The following is a 21342-nucleotide window of genomic DNA, read 5'->3' as shown; positions in this document are numbered from 1 at the left end:
AATAAAGTCCAGGTCATAAAAAAAACTTTTACATATCTCAAAGGTAACATTTAGGAGATTTGTGTTTATGAACACTTATTGGTTCTTTTCAAACACAATTCACTTAAGCATAAAACTCGCTAGCATGACACATAAACCTGCACAACCCGAGTTACACCTAACTTTATTCGCAAATGAACTATGCTTTGGGTTTAACCAAATATTCAAGTGCACACACCAAAATATCTATTGAATTGCACATGAAAAAGATAACTTTCAGTTCTAGTATTTGTATTGGGAACTTTCAATATTAATAGCAAAATCATAAAAATAATAAACACAAAACCAAAAAACTGATGTTACAAATCCAAAAACATCCAATTGCTAAACCATCCAAACTACCATAACTATGAAGACATGGAGGAATACATAATATGACCAAGACTTCAAAAAAAACTATCACCACAAAACCTATGTTTCAGTAGCACCGGCAGGGCCTACCAGAACACCCTGTGCGTTACCTTCTTTCTTGTTACTGTCCTGCACATCATTATCTGACTTTTTGATCCTAATTTTGTACTTCGCCTCAAACTCAGCAATGTCTTTCTTCTTTCTCTCCAGAGCCTCGTTCAGCCTGCCAATAACCTCTTCGATGCCCTCCTTGTTCCGCTGCACAGCTGGCAAAACCTCTTTGATTGTTCTTTCTACAAGCACACCTCCAATCATACGGTAGCATTTCCTCGAGGGATCAAGTGGCTGGATGGCATTCATAACCAAGGAATGTTCGCTCACTTCCATCTCAAGCTCTGTGATCTTTGAGTATATTTGGTTCAGTTCTGACCTCATCGAGGCATACAAGTTTGCAATTGCTTGCTCATTGGCAGGCTCTCTTCTTTCAGCCATTTTAAACTGCAAAGAGAAAAATGGAACCTTAGTGGGACGTGTGAGCAGCAGCGAAGATATTAGACAATCCATCCTTGATAAAGGCTCAAAGAATAAAATCAGAGCAATGTTTACAGCGGCAGCTTTCTCGAAAACTTAGTCTAACCCACAGCACACACTTAGTGTTAAAGGGCATTAGGGCACAAGGCCACAAACGCACCAAGACTAAAATATCTTTGGAGCCTAGGTGCGCAAGGTGAAGGCACACAGCCTTTTGTTGGTGACACAAGCTTTATTTATATGAAAAAGAATATACATCTCATTCTCTATCAAATAAATCTAAAAAAGGGAATTTATGGGAAAGGTGAAAGAGACATGATCAATAGCTAGGGACTAGGATACTTCAAATGGAATTGGGGGATATGGGGTTTCTCTGTCCTCTAGAATTAAAGCAAACCTGACCATCACAAAGTTGTGTGGCGTTTTTAAAAAAAATATTATCTTACACGTTAGCTATTGACGCCTTACAACATAAGGCACAAAAAGCAGCCTAGAAAAAAACACATAGGCATGCACCTTTTATAGGCCTTTGTGCGCAAGGCGCCAGCTCTCGCGCCTGAGTGTCCCTTGTGCCTGTGCCTAAGGCACACTAAGGCACACTTTTTGAAACTAAGATCGCACACTACCTGTCTAATTCTTAATCAACCTAAGATCCCAAAAACAGTTCATAGTGTCACCTAGGCTCAACCCTTCACTTTAGCGCTGTATGCACCATATCATCAACAACTTTGGAAAATCGACAATGTCCAAAAAAAAAAAAAAAAAAAAGCATGATGGGGGAAAATTTTATTTTTGGTAGTTTTGCATCATCTCAGAATTTGGAGAACATAAACCAAGTGAAAACATAAAATACAACAGTTAAGAAATCCTTAACTTTTATAAAATGGGAAAGGAACATAGGTCAGACAAACAGACACTAGCATAGGTCCAACCAAATATATCCTGAGTATAATAGAAAAGAATCGCAAGTTGTTAAGGATGAAGTTTTTTTTTAAAAAAATATGGCCATAACTGAGATCAAAGTAACATAACAATGTTGGAAAGAACGAAAGTTTCTTAGAGTTAATATTTGGAATCACAAGAGATTATGCATGCAGATAATATTATTTAAATTAAACAGAGCCTTAGAGATTAGAGGCTAGAGCAATGACATACAGCTAGATGATGGTAGTCAAAACATCAAAATCGATCTAAAGAGAGTGATGAAGGCAAATGATGAAATGAAGTCAAGTTGGGGTAGTGTTTACTTTCACACAGGTGGAGTCAAGAATCAAGAGTCAAGACTTCAAAATTAAGCAGATAGCAATATATCAGTAATGAACCTCAGGCCTTCAGCTAGATATCGTATTCCTGGTTTCTTATAATGTTGTCACACTCATTTTTTTGAAATATATTTCATGGTTTTCTATAAGGATGGCATATATGCGATGCCTGAATTTCTCAGAGCATTGTGGAAACCAACCTGATTACCCAACACATGTGAACTCCAATACCCAATTATCCTGATTTATGGCTAGACCCCTGTATTCTTTAGAAATGAAAGATGGGGGCAAAATAGTAGAACCTCATTCCAGACATTCCAAACAACATAATGTGGGTGGAAAAGGCGATAGGCATACAACAACTCACCTAGCCATGGATTTGTTTTAAGGAGAAGAAAGGGGAATTAGTAACCAGTGTCCTAAAAACATTAGCCAGAATACTCAGCTACAAGAGCTATATCAATTAACTTCTTTGTTCTAAGTGAAGCGCCAGATTATAAGGAGATGAATGAAGATGGCAGTCATTAAAGAATCACACCAACAGATCAACATGCATTTGACTAAGCACAGCTTAAATTAAAGCTCCTAACTTTTTTTTTTTTTTTTTTTTTTTTTTTTTTGGGAAACTATAAAAGCTCCTAACTTACAAGACTGGCAATTTCTTTATTCTGTGGGGGAAGCCGGGGAGCACATCAGAGGAAAATGAACTCAACTGCGAAAACGATTGATGATGAGCTACATAAAACATCCTAAGGTCTATTAGGGAAATAATGGAATAGGATCATTTGGAATAGATGGAATTTTGGGCATGGTAAGGAGAAGAAGAATAACTTCGAGAATCGAAATAATACATAAAACATCCTAGAGTCCTTTAGAATAACCAATCATGTGGAATAAGGTAAACACAGGTCAGGGAACAAACCCATGCTAGTGTTTAATGAATAGTCACATCCAAAACTTTTCCAACTCATAATCCTATCAACGGACAAGTTACATGATGATATACACGCAACACTAAAAAGGCTTTGAAGTTCTAAGCAAATAAGACCGTATTCAAGATATATCTTCTTGCAAAAAGGTCATTCTCATTGTTTAGGTCCATTAAGATCATCATTATAATACAGTTCCAAATAATTGGGAATATATCTATCAAGGAGCTAATATGAATCACGGCAACCAAGGAAAACTCACTGAGAAAGGAGCTACTAAAATACTTCAATTACATCAGTGAAAGTTGAAGCGCGCTATTTATCTCAGATAGACAACAGCCCAATAGTTTTCGGTATTCTAAAGCGCAATTCTAAGAGCATTTCAGAGCAACTGAACATAAAAATCAGCGAAAATCCCAGTCTTAAACAATTTGTCTTTGTTTAGCTTCTAGTTACCCCAGTTAGAGAAAAAGGAAACTCCAAAAACTAGTAATTTTCCAGCACCTAATCAAGCCATTCTTTGAAATTACAATGTATCTGCAGTTCAACAAACAAAGCTGAAATATATAATTTAAGTTTTTTGTCACTTAATCACCTAATATTTATCAATTTCCAATATTCACTAATTTCCTTTCACTAGTAAATGTTCACATGAGTAAACTAATTAGCAACGAAATTTGATTCATTTATCAAATTAGGGTCATAAAATTCATAGTTACATACTAACAATAAAGAAAATTAGATTCAAATATCAAATTAAGCGAAGAGGAAGAACCCTAAATGAGTATACTGAGAATTAAATTAAAGATAAACCCTAGATTGAGAAATTGATATCCGATGATTAGAAAAAGAAAGCAATATCTTACCTCAGAAATTGCTTTAATGGAGGATAGAAAAATCACGAGTCGCCTCAATGGAGAACGTTGAGTGCGCTTCAATGGGGAAACTTAGAGAGAGAAGACTCAGAAAGTCAGAATAATTTTACAGTAAGTTTTTTTGCTGTAGTTACTGGTTACGACTTCGAGTAGCATGTGGGTATTCCACGTACAAGTTGTGTTACACTTTCCTCAACCCTTAAAAGATTTCACCTTGCTCCCTTATAAACAGTAACTAACTACATGTGTAAATGGCATGTGTGAAAGAGGTGATGTGGCCTTTTTTCCTCCCTTCCTTTTTTTATGAATGACTTGCTTTTTACCTTGGAATTTTCTTCTTTCTCTATTCTTGCTTGATGAGTTACTGTACTTCAAAACTCCCCAATTCAACTTAAATGCATCAACTTTCTCTCTCCTCTCAGCTTTCTCGCTTTCTTTCTCTTGCCTTGAAAGATATGGGGATGGAGCATGCTTTCCAAACAACAGCTTTAAAAGCTTTGCCAACCAGAGCTTTGAAAGTTTTTTTTTATGGGTAAATTTTGATTTAATTTAGTACAACTAATTTTGTAGATTTTCAATTGATTTATCTAATGTGAAACTCTAATTTCAGGGGAAAAAAATCCCAAATTTGAAGATATAGAGAGAAGATGAGGCCTCAGATACAATATGGCGTGGTTAAGAAGGCATTTACTTCATCTTCTTACTTCTCTCCTTTTCTCCCACTCTTTCTCCTCTGCGGCGCCTCCATTGCTTCGTCTGAACTCTGAACCTCATCTTATAACCACTCAATCATGGCGGAACAGGTATTATTTCAATCTAATTACTGAATTTCAATTTTATTACAGAATGTTAGTATTTATATTATCATTTAATTAATTTACATTGCACTTATTATAAAACATATTAAGAAGGCCTTTTTGAACCAGCCTAAAGTATTTCGGAGGTAATCATCCGACTCTGTAAAATGCTAAATTTGTTAGAAAAATATGTTAAATTATTCTATGTTAATAATATTATGGATTTGAAGAAAACAGGAAAGGGAAAGCAACCCGGGAAAGAAGATAACGCAGCATAATAGTGGGATACCATGATTGAAATCTACTGGTCTTTGGTGGATACAGCTGATAAGAAATTCGCTAAGATTAGGGATTTCCCTCTTTATGAACGCAATAGGTACAATTCTTTTGTTGTTCTTTTTCTTGAGTGCATCTAGGCGCATAGCACCTATATGTTTAGCATGCATATAGGAGGGCAGTATGGGGTTTTTATTATATTTTTTCATTTGATATTTTTCTACAGTGGTACATTTTTGTGTATTATAATGTACCATTAAGATATTAATTGTATTAATAGTACTTTTTCTGTACTATTATACATGTGGTGGTACTTTTTGTTATCTTATGTCGTTGATTATTTTCTCCTAAAATACCTACCACCTATCACTTATTAGGTTGTAGTGGTACATTTTGTCATCCTATATATTTCTAAAACATATAGGTGCTATGCGCCAATACTTAACCCTTTTTCTTGATTGTTCAAGACTTTTGATTGTTGATTTTAAGGGGTAAAGATTGTTGATTATACTTTTATTTTTATCTATTTGTTTTAATATGGGTTTTGTACTTTTGTGTTTGAATTGGGTTTTTCTTGTTATTATTTGGGAATTGAAATTATCACCATTGTTGTGAAAATCTTTGATGAATAAGATGATAATGATAATTAATGCCAGTTTATCTTGATTTAATTCCACGGATGACGTTATAAAGCTTGGTTTAATGTGAATTTTTATAATCATTGAGTAATGACTCTTGTTTTGGGGCTTTTGCGACGGACGCCTCTATTGTCATGACATTCTCTGTCTTCATCTAGGTGGTTGGGTTCTATTCAACCGTCGTTTAAGGTGAATGTGCTTTAGCTACCAGGAGTTTGTTGTATACGATGGAAATTGCTTTGGTGGGACATCATCCCAAAATTATGTGTGGTTACTTATTGTTACCATTCTACAAGTCAAAATAAATTCACTTCCCTTTTCGTACAAAAGTCTACGGATGGAGGATAAATCGAATTAGTTTTAAGGCTTGTCTTGTATTTTGGGGTTTTTTGTGACTGCTTCTTTTTAATTGGAAAGGTGCTCGGCTCTACTAATCCCCCTATCTTAGAAGACGTGCTCAGTAATGAATGTCAGTGTCTTAACTCTTAATCAGAACTATGGAGCAATGTGTTGAGCAAATTGTGGTTAATTTTGAGATCTTCCTTCATCATTTTTAATGAAATCATCAAAATTTTCTATGAGATTTCTCTGTACTAATCTAGACAATTGCTTCTCTTCTTGTTTAGTTTCATCTTTGTCATAATTGCTCTTCATAAGACTAATAGTCAGAGTATTCCTTCTTGTACTATTTGTTATCATCATCAACAGTCACATCTTCCTAATTATCTTTTGTTCACGACTTTGTTTCTTTCTAATCCATTATCATTCTCATCATCAGTGGTGGTGATGCCCTCCAAGACTCCAATTATAATTTCCTATCGAGGATTGCATACTCTGACTGTATGCCTTGTAATACGAGTCGTTACCAGGACTAGTCTCAGGCAGTGGTGGTGGTGGGCATATATGGACAGTGTGACTTGAGCTTCTGCGAGGAAAACCAGTAATCCATCATATAACAGGAACATATGTATGTAGCTCTTGTCAGCTGCAAGGGAAAGAGCAGGGACGAAATTGTAGATAAGAGGGAGTTGAGAGAATAGAAGAAGGGAGGCCAAGATCGATGAAAAGATAAGCATGAGGGATTTCATTGGGTTGTTTGGGCAATTTGTACATGGCTGTTACAAATTTGGATCAGTACCCATCAAATTATCTCAAACAGAGATATGTGTTTAAAATTCATTAGCATCCTTGTTAGTTTTAGAAGCTAAAATTCCAGTCTTAATTGTAGTCTATTTTAATAATTTAGTTTCCTTAATTAAGATGTGGATGTCATATATTGTGCGGAAGATGGATCTTATCTGTTAACTGATTCTTATGCTTTGTATTGTTCATGCAGGCTGATGGTCTGATGGAGATACCAAGCATGAATGCCTTGTTGAGGTAAAACAAAGGTATGATTTTGCAAAAAAAATAATATTTTCTGTAATTTTTTGTACAGTAACTTTTTTAATTGAATTTTGATTTCATAAAAATTATAAAAATGATATTGTTAACCATACAATTGAGTTTGTGCTACCTGGTTAAGATGATGTTTTTACTAATCTTGCAAATGTTTCTGATTTAATTACTGGACTGGCGAGTCAGGTAGATGATGTGAAGGAGGATGCTTTTTTTGGTAACTTTGGAGGGATGGGTTTGGAGAATGTTGTGCAGCATACCTTAAGCTTAGATGTGTAAAGGTTTAGCCTCTCCGATGGCATAACTGGTAATTAATTGATTCATTATGGCCCTCTAAATGCTTGAGAACATTCCTACGGGGAGCATCACATAGAGATGGAAGATGGCATGTTAAAGAAAGTGAAGGTATCAAAGCACTATTACTAGCTTGTTCTTCTTGCTGTACAGCCTTTATGGCAACTTAGTAATCTTCTATAATGTTGTACTAAATGATCAATTGAGCAAGTCATCTCCATTTGATACTATGATAATATTTCATTATTATTGTGTAGATTTTTTGAAAGAAAGATAATGGTAGATTATCCTTATGGGAATAATATGGCTCTACAAAATAGGAGGCTGTACATTTGATATTTTAGCCAATTATTTTTTTTATTTTTTTATGTATTTTTTTTTATTTTTTTAAGAAATGAATGTTATGTGTATTGTTGTTGTGTGAGCTTTGAGTTTAGATGGACTAGAATAAAAGGCAATTGTCGAGACTGATTTATGAGTGTAATGCAAAGGATTTTGAGCAAAAACATATAATTGGTTATATTTGATTAATAAAGAGTTGTTTGTGAAATAACAAGCAATAATACAAGAATATGGCCATAGTTTGCTTGTTAGTCCAAAAAGACAACTAAAATAACAACTACATGTATAAAATAGCAATAGCCATGTTAACAATGACCAAATTCGACCCTCAGTGTAGTTACACCATGGAGTAACAATCACACAATCATGGGTGACTGCATAGCGCGCATCGCCCACTTTTCATAACCCTAGTTACAACAAAGGATTTCAAAAAGATCAAAAGAAAGTTTTTATATACTCCGATAATTGTTGTGTATATTTCTTTCAGATTATGCGGGAATTTATAGTACCCTTGCATAAATAGCGTTTAATCGATATATTAAACATGCAATGAAATGTTTAAACGAGCATGACTGCATGAGGTCTTGAGCGACAATATTTACTTTTTTATGGAAAGCTAAGCAGTGATGTTTGGTGATATTCTTAAGCCGTTCATATTACGCATACAATGCGTATTACAACACTCCCCCTCGAACGGATTTCTATAGGATGACTCCTATGTAAAAATAAATACTCCCTCTGTTTTTATATACTTGCTCCACTTTCCTTTTTCGGTCGTTTTTAAATACTTGCTCCATTTCCTTATCTAAAAAACTTTTACAATATTTAATTAACTTATCTCACCTAATAGACCCACCATTAATCATATTTTATTGATTTCATGTTCTCTCTCCAATTCCCTCCTCTACTTTTGCTTTTTACAAATTTTTATTTTTCCACCTATTCCACTACCTCTATATATTATTACTTTCTCTAATTTCTCCTAAAACTTCGCGCATGGAGAAATGGAGCAAGTATTTAAAAACGGAGGGAGTATTACCGTTATTGTACATATATGTTTATCTGCCTCGTTAAAACCTTGCCAAGAAAAACCCTGTGGAATAAAAATTTAGACGAAGGAAAAAGAGTACAACACATATAGGTCTCCCCCTAAGTTTAACACAGATCACAAAGACGATGCATGCCGGTCAAATGCACGAGTTCTTGAAATTTGCTAGATGGTAATGTGGTAATGCCTTCGTGAATAGATCGGCGAAGTTGTTGCATGACTGGATTCGCTGGACATCGATCTTTCCTTCTTTTTCCAAGTCATGAGTAGAAAAGAACTTGGGGTTGATGTGTTTTATTCTATCACCTTTAATGTAGCCTCCTTTAATTTGTGAAATGCAAGTAGTGTTGTCTTCAAAAATTGTAGTTGGGTCTTCTTCGATTGTTTTGATGTCCTTTCTTTGAGTATATGTTGGGTCACAGACCACAACCATATACATTCCCTACCAGCTTCATAAAGGGCAGTTCAGCTTGGTTTGACAATGACGCTATCAATGTCTGCTTAGTTGACTTCCAAGAGATCGCTATATTGTCATAGCTAAAAAGATAACCTGTTTGTGATTTTGATTTTACTGGATCTGATAGGTAACCTGCATCAGCATATCCCACGAGAGTAGGATTTCCAATTCTTGGATAGAAGAGCCCTAAATCGATTGTTCAGCGTATATAGTAAAGTAGGTGTTTCACTCCATTCCAATGTCTGCTTGTAGGTTCAGAGTTATACCTTGCTAACAAGTTTACCGAGAATGCAATGTCTGGCCTAGTGTTGACGGCCAAGTACATCAAAGCTCCTATTGCACTTAGGTACGGTACCTCTAGATCAAGTACAACTTCACTTTCTTCTCGGGGTCGAAATGGATCATCTTTGATGTTTAGAGCATGAACAATCATTGGTGAATTCTATGGGTGTCCTTTGTCCATATAGAACCTTTTTAATACTTTCTCGGAATAATGGGATTGATGAATTAAGATATCATCTCTCAGATGTTCAATTTGTAATCCGAGACAAAATTTTGTTCTTCTAAGGTCTTTCATTTCAAATTCTTTCATCATACATTTAGCGGTTTCTTCGATTTAGTAAGGTGTCCCGATGATGTTTAAATCATCAACATACACCGCTATTATGACAAAACCATTTTCGGTCCTTTTATTGAATACACATGGACAAATTTGGTCGTTCTTATACCCTCCTTTGAGAAGGTACTCACTTAAACGGTTAAACCACATCCTCCTAGATTGCTTTAAACCGAAGAGTGATTTTTTCAATTTTATGGAATGTAACTTTCGAGGTTGTGACCTTAAAGGTTCAAGTAGTTCAAGTCCTTCGGGGACTTTCATATAGATGTCAGTATCAAGTGACCCATAAAGGTATGCAGTCACAACACCCATTAAACGCATTTGTAGTCCTTTGCATGCTGATACACTTATGAGGAACCTTAGTGTTGTGGCATCTACCACAGGTGAATATGTTTCATCATAGTCGATTCCCAGTCTCTGAGAGAAACCTTGGGCTACAAATCTATCCTTGTACCTTACAATTTCGTCCTTTCATTTATTTTTCGTATAAACACCCATCTATACCCAACGAGTTTCACTCCTTTTGGAGTCTGGACTGCAAGACTGAAAACTTCGCGTTTTGCGAGAGATTTTTAATTCAGCCTGAATGGCTTCTTTCCATTTTGGCCAATCACTCCTCTGTCGACATTCATCTACCGATGATGCATGGCTCGGTGTCCTCAACATCAGTGATGATTTCTATGGCAATTGAGTATGCGAATACATCTTTGACATAGGTTTTTACTCTATCCCGCTATTTTCTAGTGTGGACGTAATTTATTGAAATTTCATGATTGTCGACGATTTCGTTTTCACGCTCCCCCTCAAATGTACCATCCAACTTTTTAGATTCATCTTGGGGGTTGATGACATTTTCATCATTTTGGATTTGATCCACTTTATTTGAGGAGTTTTCACCCTTTTTATTCCTCATTTCCACTCTTTTGGATTTTCATTCTCGGCTTTAAATCTTTAGCTCCGAGGGGTTTTCCACATCTTTTGCGTGCTGCAGATTTATCTAGAAGTGGATTATCCATTTATTTGCTGGGATTCAACCCTAGCAGGAGTATTCACTATTGTAGGCGTCGTTCGAAGTGCGCCTACGTTAAGCATATAGTGAATATGCTTGGCACTCATAGGAAGTGAGAATTGATATATACGATAGGGACAACGATTAGGGACAAAGAAAGTAGGGAGACGCTAACAAGTTTTTAAGGAACTTGTAAACCGTTCACGGATCATAAAAGGCAACCACGAATAAAGAAACAACGAAGGCAACAACGATTGACCCGTGAAGGTTACACCCCATTCATAATCCATAAGATTACTAACTCCATATGGTTCGAAACCACGAAAGGAGGATCGGGGATGATGGTACGAAGTGAGTCATGGAGTCACATTCGCCCGTATTGGCCTCTACTCGATTCTTATGATGAAAAGTGATTCCTGCGATCTCAAAGGCATACGAACAAATATTCAATTTGCTCCAAACTAACATTATGCTAAATTGGTTGAATATTAATACAACACATAATTCTAAAATATTGTGATCACTTGATTAAACAACAAAATTAAAAAGGAACCTAAAACCGGTCGTTGTAGGGAATATTTCAAGCCATTAACCCCAAGCTTGAACCCCACTGTGATCATATACTTAAGCATGGTTGCGTCCAAAGGGAAAGAAAAGAGAGCAAAGAGTCGCCAACAAGTTTTATGAACTTGTAAACCGTTCACAAGGTGAAGATTACACCCCTTAACGATCCATGAGATCGTCAACTCCAAAAGGTCTTGAACCAAATAGGGTTCGGGGATGAAGGTACAAATCCAACCTAAAAGAGATTGAACCTGCCCTAAAAAGGCCTTTACTTTATTCTTCTCGCATTCATGTGCGCTTTCTGACTAGCATGCAATCAACAGATTAACCCTAAACCTGTTTATCTATGTTGGTTGAATTTAATGCACAAGCAAAACTATTATTGGCGATCACTTGAATTATAATCATATTAACCCTAAACAAGATTATTAATTATCTTATTAAGCGTGATTACAAGTACAAATTCCCTTTAAACATGCATAAAAGGCGTGATCAAGCAATAACAATAAATAATACATCAAGCAACATAATAACAATCATCATAATTATAACAATAATAATCATGTTAAAGCATAATATTAGCAAGATCCTAGGCATGATAATAACAAGATTAATAACAAACCCTAGCATGTCACTAAACAATCAAAATCAAAGCTTTAGCCCTAACATGATACTAACATGATATTAGAATAGAGCAAAAGGCACCCTAAACATGATACTAGAAAGCAATAAAAACATCCTAACATGATACTAGGAATTAAACAAATTTAAACATGCTTTCTACAAGAATAGAGCAATCAGATTACATACTTTGATGCCTCGTACCTCTTTCTAATAACAAAATGCACGCGTTAGTAACTTCAAGGAAAATATAAAAACAAACAATCAAATTAAATAATTGAAATAGAGATTTGGGACCAAACCCTCAGAAATTATAACCTTTCACGTCTAGGGCGAAGGCAACTTCGAACTCGGCTAGGTGTATCTAGATCTCGTGAACGCGGAATTTTGTAAGAGGGAAGGTTTAGAAAAAGAATAGAGAGAGAAAGCTTCTAGCTTTAGAGAGAGATGATGGTTGTTGATGAATAAAAACGGACGTTTAGGACCCTATTTATAAGAAAACAGTCCGGAAAATAGGTAGAATTTGATAAGAAATAAAACTCCACGCTATCGCTGCAAAACCGACTTTCCTGTCGCCTGGCGACAAGGCTTGTCGTTTGGCGACAGCCTGGATTCCTATGCGCTTTCAAACACGGAGTCCACTTATCAATCAAAATCGATTTGTAAAGTCCGTATGAAAACTCGAAATCGTATTTTTCATAAAATAATATTTTACTCCAAATAAAACTTATTAAAAATCTAATTATTAATTCTAATTTTATTAGGATTTAAAAAGAACCTTCTAAAGAATTCTAGAAGACTATAATAAATTCTAATAACTTTAGGAAGAATAATTAACATTGGGCCCTCCCCTAAATCATTGGGCCGCATGTAAGGATCAAACCGGGCCCAGTTTAGTATTTTGGCCATAACTTCCTCATTACTCATCGGAATTGGGCTTATAATATATCGTTGGAAAGCTCTTTACAGGCCCCATCCAACTACACTATTATTGGACCCTTGTCGTGGACCAAACTAAATTGGATTGGCTGTTTTCATAAAATAGAGTTGTTTTCGAAAACAGAAAGAAAGAATTTAATAAAAACCAAACCGCAACACCTGACCTTTCACACTTTCACCTTATTCGATTATGATTCGACGCAAAAGGTATTCATCACCGGGTTTGGTTTTGGGGAGACACAAATGGGTGTCTATAGAAGCCCCCACCTTGACTGAGTTTGGAGAAACGCAAGTTTTGAAAACGAAAGTCAAAGTAGCGATAGGGACGGAGAATGATTCAGAACATTCTACAATCCTAAATCATTCTTGTAACGCCGATACCTGCAAACTAGCGTTAGTTAAAACTGATAAAAGAGTTAAGAAACGCGTATCTTGCACCGTCGATCACACGTCTCTGAAGGTAACCGGTTTGTTGCATTTTGTTTTGACGACCTTCCACAAGCTAGAGAACGTCATCCCGCTTGAAGACTGCTACGCTTGTAACTGCCTCCAATTTCTGCTGTGATAATCTTCCGCAAGCCAGGGAACCCTATCGAAGATTGCTTCGCCTGAAGTCATACTCAGTTGTTGTGATAATATTCCGAAGAAAATTACCAAAGATCAACGCCTGTCAATCCTTAATGCCGCTTGAATTTTGATGTTGATGCTTTGGGTGATGATAATCCTCTTTTCTTCAGGAACAATTGTCAACACGACTCTTGTATGATTTATGACAATCTGATTTAGGGAAAGTTGTCAATGCCACGTAACAATCCATCCTTGGAAATATTTCTACGATGAAGCGACAATCTGTATCTCGGAAAATTTTCCAAAATCCAATTTTGGGAAAAGTTGCCAATGCTTCGTAACAATCTGTCATGAGAACTTTGCTACGATCGACAATCCACATCTTGGAATATAACTCTTGAAAGCAATCCACCTTGGAAATTTGCCAACCCTATGCGACAATCCTTTTAGGAAAATATTGCCACTATTGACAAACCGCGTCTTGGAACATTTGCAAAAAAAGAGTTGACCGGCAATCCACTTCGGGAAATTTGCCACTTACTGAAATGAATGACAATCCACGTTGAGTTTCCTTTGCCGAAATTTATGATGAGTAGAGACCTACGACAATCCTTTGGGAAATTTTTCCATACGGAACTACGTGTATGACAATCCAATCTCGGAAATATTTCCAAGGATTTGATGCATGTATGACAATCCGAACTTGGAAAACTTGCCAAATAGAGAAAGAGTACGACAATCCATGCTTGGAAACATTGCCAATTTGAGATGACAATCCAATCTTGGAAAATTTGTCGAAGATTTGATGAATGTATGACAATCCGAACTTGGAAAAACTTGCCAAATAGAGAAGGAGTACGACAATCCACGCTTGGAAACTTTGCCAGAGATGACAATCCAATCTTGGAAAAATTGTCGTTTAAGAAGAATGCGCGACAATCCACTTTTGGAAATATTGTTAGTTGGGGATGACAATCCAATCTTGGAAAAATTGTCATATAAGTGCTTGCTTTTGAACCGATGCCTTGGTGCTTGTAATGAGCCAATGTTTAGGCGCTTAAGCTAAGTGAGACGATCGTCGTCAGGTCAATCACTTACTGCGATTGTAATCGAGCCGACTACTAATCATGTCAATTTGCTTATAGGGGCTAACTAGCGTACCAAGGAACCTGAAATTGCTGTATGAGGTCCGCATAATCCGATATGGGACCACGCATCTCATTGCTGCTCCGGCGCACGCTGGAAACCGTTGTCGCCGCGTCCTCGCTCTGTCGTTAGGCGATAGCCTTGTCGTCTGATGCTGGAGTCAGGTTTTCATTCGCGGTTTTTCAAAAATTCCGGGAATGTTCTTGCTCACTGAAATGTACCTGCATTTATATTTTGGACTATAGGACTTTGCTTATCTTTCTTTAGGGTTGACCTAAGACTTAGTGTTGCTTGACTCGACGTGTAACTTGATGTACTCAAATCGACTCGTGTGCGTAGACTTAACTCGATGTGATAACACGACATGACTCAATGTGTACATGACTAGTGTGTGCATTGTAATGTGATCGTGCGACTCGAAAAAGCAAAAATTTCCGTCATTTTTGTGGAGGGTACCGACTTTCTCCCGAAAAAGAAAGACGCGAAAAAAGAAAGAAGCGAAGTTTTTGATGGTGCATGTTGAATGAGCTTATTCCGTTAACGTTGTCTCTCACAGTACAAGGATTGTAACATCTTAGACTATCCTGGTTGACTCGAGAATGAAATTATTTAGGTAACTTAGGCGCGGAGGCTAAATACTTCATACTTTGTGATGCAATGATGAGTGATGAGTGATTTTGTTATGACAAAGTATGCTCCAACGTTGTGTTAAGATTTCATGACGAATGGTTCCCAAGGGAAAGACTATTTGGTCATGTATCTGTGTAGTGTGTGAAAGTGACACTAAAGTTAGGCTGCAAGGGCTAAGTGCGTGGAAAAATATTTTGAAAAGAGTCAAATGGTGGTGACTCTTAGGCTGGGTAGGCTAATAATGTAAGGATCAAGCCCCCAAGTCTAACTCTAAGTGGAAAAGGATGAGCATTGGAAATTCTTAGATATGATCAATTATGAACTGTAGACACCCAAATGTGTAGAACCAAACCCAGTGATGAATACCTTTCGCGTCGAATCATAATCGAATGAAGTGAAAATGTGAAAGGTCACGTGTTGCGGTTGGTTTTTATTAAATTCTTTCTTTCTGTTTTCGAAAACAACTCTATTTTATGAAAACAGCCAATCCAGTTCAGTTTGGTCCACGACAAGGGTCCAATAATAGTGTAGTTGGATGGGGCTTGCAAAGAGCTTTCCAACGATATATTATAAGCCTAATTCCGATGAATAATGAGGAAGTTATGGCCAAAATACTAAACTAGGCCCGATTCGATCTTTACATGCAGCCCAATGATCTAGGGGAGGGCCCAATGTTAATTATTATTCCTAAAGTTATTAGAATTAATTATAGTCTTCTAGAATTCTTTAGAAGGTTCTCTTTAATCCTAATAGAATTAGAATTAATAATTATATTTTGATAAATTTTATTTGGAATAAAATATTATTTTATGGAAAATACGATTTCGATTTTCATACGGATTTTACAAATCGATTTTGATTGATAAATGGACTCCGTTTTTGAAAGCGCATAGGAATCCAGGCTGTCGCCAAATGACAGGCCTGTCGCCACACGACAAGCCTTGTCGCTACACGACAGACCCTGTCGCCTGGCGACAAGGTCGGTTTTGCAGCGACAGAGTGGAGTTTTATGCCTTATCAAATTCTACCTATTTCCGAACTGTTTTCTTATAAATAGGGTCCTGAACCTTCATTCACAATCAGCCACAATTATCAATTCTCTCTACAATCATATCTCTCTAAAGCTAGAAGCTTTCTCTCTCTATTCTTTTTCTAAACCTTCCCTCTTACAAAATTCTGCATTCACGAGATCTAGAAACACCTAGCCGAGTTCGAAGTTGCCTTCGCCCTAGACGTGAAAGGTTATAATTTCTGAGGGTTTGGTCCCAAATCTCTATTTCAATTATTTAATTTGATTGTTTGTTTTTATATTTTCCTTGAAGTTACTAACGCGTGCATTTTGTTATTAGAAAGAGGTACGAGGCATCAAAGTATGTAATCTTATTGCTCTATTCTTGTAGAAAGCATGTTTAAATTTGTTTAATTCCTAGTATCATGTTAGGATGTTTTTATTGCTTTCTAGTATCATGTTTAGGGTGCCTTTTGCTCTATTCTAATATCATGTTAGTATCATGTTAGGGCTAAAGCTTTGATTTTGATTGTTTAGTGACATGCTAGGGTTTGTTATTAATCTTGTTATTATCATGCCTAGGATCTTGCTAATATTATGCTTTAACATGATTATTATTGTTATAATTATGATGATTGTTATTATGTTGCTTGATGTATTATTTATTGTTATTGCTTGATCACGCCTTTTATGCATGTTTAAAGGGAATTTATACTTGTAATCACGCTTAATAAGATAATTAATAATCTTGTTTAGGGTTAATATGATTATAATTCAAGTGATCGCCAATAATAGTTTTGCTTGTGCATTAAATTCAACCAACATAGATAAACAGGTTTAGGGTTAATCTGTTGATAAACAGGTTTAGGGTTAATCTTCTCGTATTCATGTGCGCTTTCTGACTAGCATGCAATCAACAGATTAACCCTAAACCTGTTTATCTATGTTGGTTGAATTTAATGCACAAATAAAACTATTATTGGCGATCACTTGAATTATAATCATATTATCCCTAAACTAGATTATTAATTATCTTATTAAGCGTGATTAAAAGTACAAATTCCCTTTAAACATGCATAAAAGGCGTGATCAAGCAATAACAATAATAAGCATCAAGCAACATAATAACAATCATCATAATAATAATCATAACAATCATAATCAAAATCATCATGTTAATAATAAAGCTTAGATATAATAACAATCATCATAATTATAACAATAATAATCATGTTAAAGCAACATAATTAGTCGTGATTTTCAATTTAACAATCATCAAGCAACATAATAACAATCATCATAATTATAACAATAATAATTATAACAATAATAATCATGTTAAAGCATAATATTAGCAAGATCCTAGGCATGATACTAACAAGATTAATAACAAACCCTAGCATGTCACTAAGCAATAAAAATCAAATCTTTAGCCCTAACATGATACTAACATGATATTAGAAGAGAGCAAAAGGCACCCTAAACATGATACTAGAAAGCAATAAAAACATCCTAACTTGATTCTAGGAATTAAACAAATTTAAACATGCTTTCTACAAGAATAGAGCAATAAGATTACATACTTTGATGCCTCGTGCCTCTTTCTAATAACAAAATACACGCGTTAGTAACTTCAAGGAAAATATAAAATCAAACAATTAAATAATTGAAATAGAGATTAGGGACCAAACCCTCAGAAATTATAACCTTTCACGTCTAGGGCGAAGGCAACTTCGAACTTGGCTAGGTGTATCTAGATCTCATGAATGCGGAATTTTGTAAGAGGGAAGGTTTAGAAAAAGAATAGAGAGAGAAAACTTCTAGCTTTAGAAAGAGATGATGATTGTTGATAAATAAAAACGGAGGTTTAGGACCCTATTTATAAGAAAACAGTCCATAAATAGGTAGAATTTGATAAGGAATAAATAAAACTCCACGATGTCGCTGCAAAACCAACTTTGTCGCCAAGCGACAGGGTCTGTCGCGTGGCGACAAGGCTTGTCGCATGCGACAGGCCTGTTGTTTGGCGACAGCCTGGATTCCTACGCGCTTTCAAACACGGAGGCCACTTATCAATCAAAATCGATTTGTAAAGTCCGTATGAAAACTCGAAATCGTATTTTTCCTAAAATAATATTTTACTCCAAATAAAACTTATCAAAATCTAATTATTAATTCTAATTCTATTAGGATTTAAAAAGAACCTTCTAAAGAATTCTAGAAGACTATAATCAATTCTAATAACTTTAGGAATAATAATTAACATTGGGCCATCCCCTAAATCATTGGGCCGCATGTGAGGATCAAATCGGGCCCAGTTTAGTATTTTGGCCATAACTTCCTCATTACTCATCGGAATTGGGCTTATAATATATCGTTGGAAAGCTCTTTACAAGCCCCATCCAACTACACTATTATTGGACCCTTGTCGTGGACCAAACTAAACTAGATTGGCTGTTTTCATAAAATAGAGTTGTTTTCGAAAACAGAAAGAAAGAATTTAATAAAAACCAACCGCAACACCTGACCTTTCACACTTTCACCTTATTCGATTATGATTCGACGCAAAAGGTATTCATCACTGGGTTTGGTTTTGGGGAGACACAAATGGGTGTCTACAGTCGTCCAAGTTATCTTATTAGTCGTGATTTTCAATTACATATTCCTTTTAACATGCAATATGGTGATCATAATAACAATAGAAATCAACGTTAATATTGGAAGCAATTTAACAATAAATCCAACAATATAAAATAGTTAGAAAAATAATAGAAATAAAAGGAACATAATTCTTACTTTGATTTTGTTTGCTTGCAACTATAAAATATTAAACGAGTTAGTAACTTCAAGGAAATAAATAAAACAATAATTAAATTGAATTAAATTAAATAGAGTTGATTTGGGGCCAAACCCTCAAACAGTTCTATCTTTCACGCCTTGGTTTAAGGACAGAACCTCGAGTAAAGTACGAACTCCTTGGAGTGCTTAAGGAAGGAATTTTGAAAGAATAAGGTAGGCTAGTGTTTAGGCTAGAGCATAAAAGAGAGAAGAGAGAATTAATTGATGCCCCGTACATCAGAAATGAGGGGGTATTTATAGGGAAAATGAATAGAGGGAACACACAGAACCCTAAAAAGGATAAAAACCCTAAAAACACTGCCGCGGCACGGCAAATTATGCCATGACACGGCAAATAATTCCGTGACATGGGAAACCTTGTGTGACGCGGGACATTAGTGACGTGGGAAATAATAAACCTACGGGAGTTAAAAACGCGTGAAGGGTTTACGCGGAGAAGACACAGAGCTGTCCCGTGTCACGGCATTGGCACCGTGTCATGGGAGAATATGTCGTGGCGCGGCAATATTTCCCGTGACACGGCACAGTTTGCCGTGACGCGACAAGCTCTGCTTCCTTTTTTTCGTCCAAATACATTTTTACCCTTATTACATTAAGCCTTTTTAAGTGATGATTCGTAATTTTGGGCTATTTCAGGTTTATTATTTATTAATTGGGCTAAAATAATAAATAATGTGAAATGAATAAAAAGGTTTGGGCCAAAATAAAAATTGAACTATGCTTTGACTAAACATTAGGATTGATCTGTTGACTATTTTATAAACTGAATTTGATTGAATATGAATTTTAAGCACTCCGGGGATTAAATACTGAACCCGACCAATAATGGCGGTAAAAGATTGTTCATCATCGGGTTTGGTTTTGCGGAGACATTTTTAGGTGTCTACAACTACTAGTATATGTGACTTGGTATATGTGACTTTGTCACTCCTTTTGTATCAATGAATGCATCTGGCAATTGATTTGCGATGTTTAGAAAATGTATTATTTTTTACACTTCTTGTTCACATGCATTTTTCCTTGGATCAAGGTATGATAAATTTTGGGCATTCCATGATATTTCTTTTCAGCATGGGCCCTCTTTATCTCCGCCTAAGGTTGGGAAGTCAACCTCATTAAAGTGACAATCAACGAATCGAGCTGTTAAAAGATCACCAGTCAACGGTTCGAGATATCGTACGATGGAAGGTGATTCATAGCCAACATAGATTCCCAACCTTCTTTGTAGGCTCATTTTAGTACGTTGGGGCGGTGTTATTGGAACATAGATTGTACATCCGAATGTTTTTAGATGTGCGAGGCTAGGTTCCTTTCCAACTACTAAGTGCACTGGAAATAACTTATGCGTCGCGCTCGGTCTTAATTGTAGCAAAGCAGCGACATTTATTATTGCATGTCCCCATGCAGAAGATGGGAATCTAGATTTCATGAGTAATGGCCTAGCGACTAATTGTAATTGCTTTATGAATGCTTCTGCAAGGCCATTTTGTGTATGAACATGGGCTACTGGCTGATCTACGTCTATCCCGATGGACATACAATAGTCATTGAATGTTCGAGATGTAAATTCTCCGACATTATCTAGCCTAATCTTTTTAATCGGATAATCCGAGAATTGAGCCCTAAAACGTGTGATTTGCGTTAGAAGTTTTGCAAATGCGGCATTCCTGGTGGAGAAAAGACTAACATTTGACCAACGTTTGAAGCATCAATTAACATGAGGAAAATCTGAACGGTCCACATGTCGGGTGTATTGGCCCGCAAATGTCTCCTTGTATTCTTTCTAGGAATGAAAGATTTTCACCTTCAAGTTTAACCTTTGAAGGTCTAATGATTAGTTTGCCAAATGAACAAGCTTTACAATGAAGTTCATTTGATTGTGGGATCTGTATATTATTTAACGGATGTCCATTTGAACTTTTAATGTTCTTTATCATCATGCTTGTTCCAGGATGACCCAAGCGATCATGCCATATACTCCCTCCGGTTTTTTTTTTATTTACATCACTTTGGATTGCACAAAGTTTTAGGAGAGTAATATGCTATTGTAAGTGGGTGAATAAATTATTATAGTAAAAGTAAGATGGGGACCATGAGAGAGGATAGATATTTTTATTATTTTAGTGGGGACCATAGAAGTGA

General features: G+C 36.0%; 1 long non-coding RNA gene and 1 pseudogene across 3 annotated transcripts; one reads left to right on the top strand and one right to left on the bottom strand.

The window, feature by feature from the left end:
* Positions 1-204: 204 nt before the first annotated feature.
* On the bottom strand, positions 205-4126 carry LOC145574767 (prefoldin subunit 2 pseudogene; annotated as a pseudogene). The gene is made up of 2 exons (XR_014098167.1): positions 3979-4126; positions 205-888 (listed from the first exon to the last, which is right to left on the bottom strand). The product of XR_014098167.1 is annotated as a prefoldin subunit 2 pseudogene (transcript).
* Positions 4127-4209: 83 nt separating this feature from the next.
* On the top strand, positions 4210-7850 carry LOC145574768 (uncharacterized). Of its 2 annotated transcripts, XR_014098169.1 has the most exons (5): positions 4216-4519; positions 4598-4790; positions 5015-5160; positions 7035-7089; positions 7283-7850. It is a non-coding gene; the product is annotated as an uncharacterized LOC145574768 (long non-coding RNA). The 2 variants fall into 2 exon arrangements; XR_014098168.1 differs by having other exon boundaries at positions 4210-4519; positions 4598-5160.
* Positions 7851-21342: the final 13492 nt, after the last annotated feature.

Source organism: Chenopodium album, chromosome 13 (genome assembly GCF_948465745.1).
Source record: "Chenopodium album chromosome 13, dcCheAlbu1.1, whole genome shotgun sequence".
NCBI lineage: Eukaryota > Viridiplantae > Streptophyta > Magnoliopsida > Caryophyllales > Amaranthaceae > Chenopodium > Chenopodium album.
The sequence above is the reverse complement of the archived record's forward strand: the minus strand, read 5'-3'. Positions and strand labels throughout refer to the sequence as shown.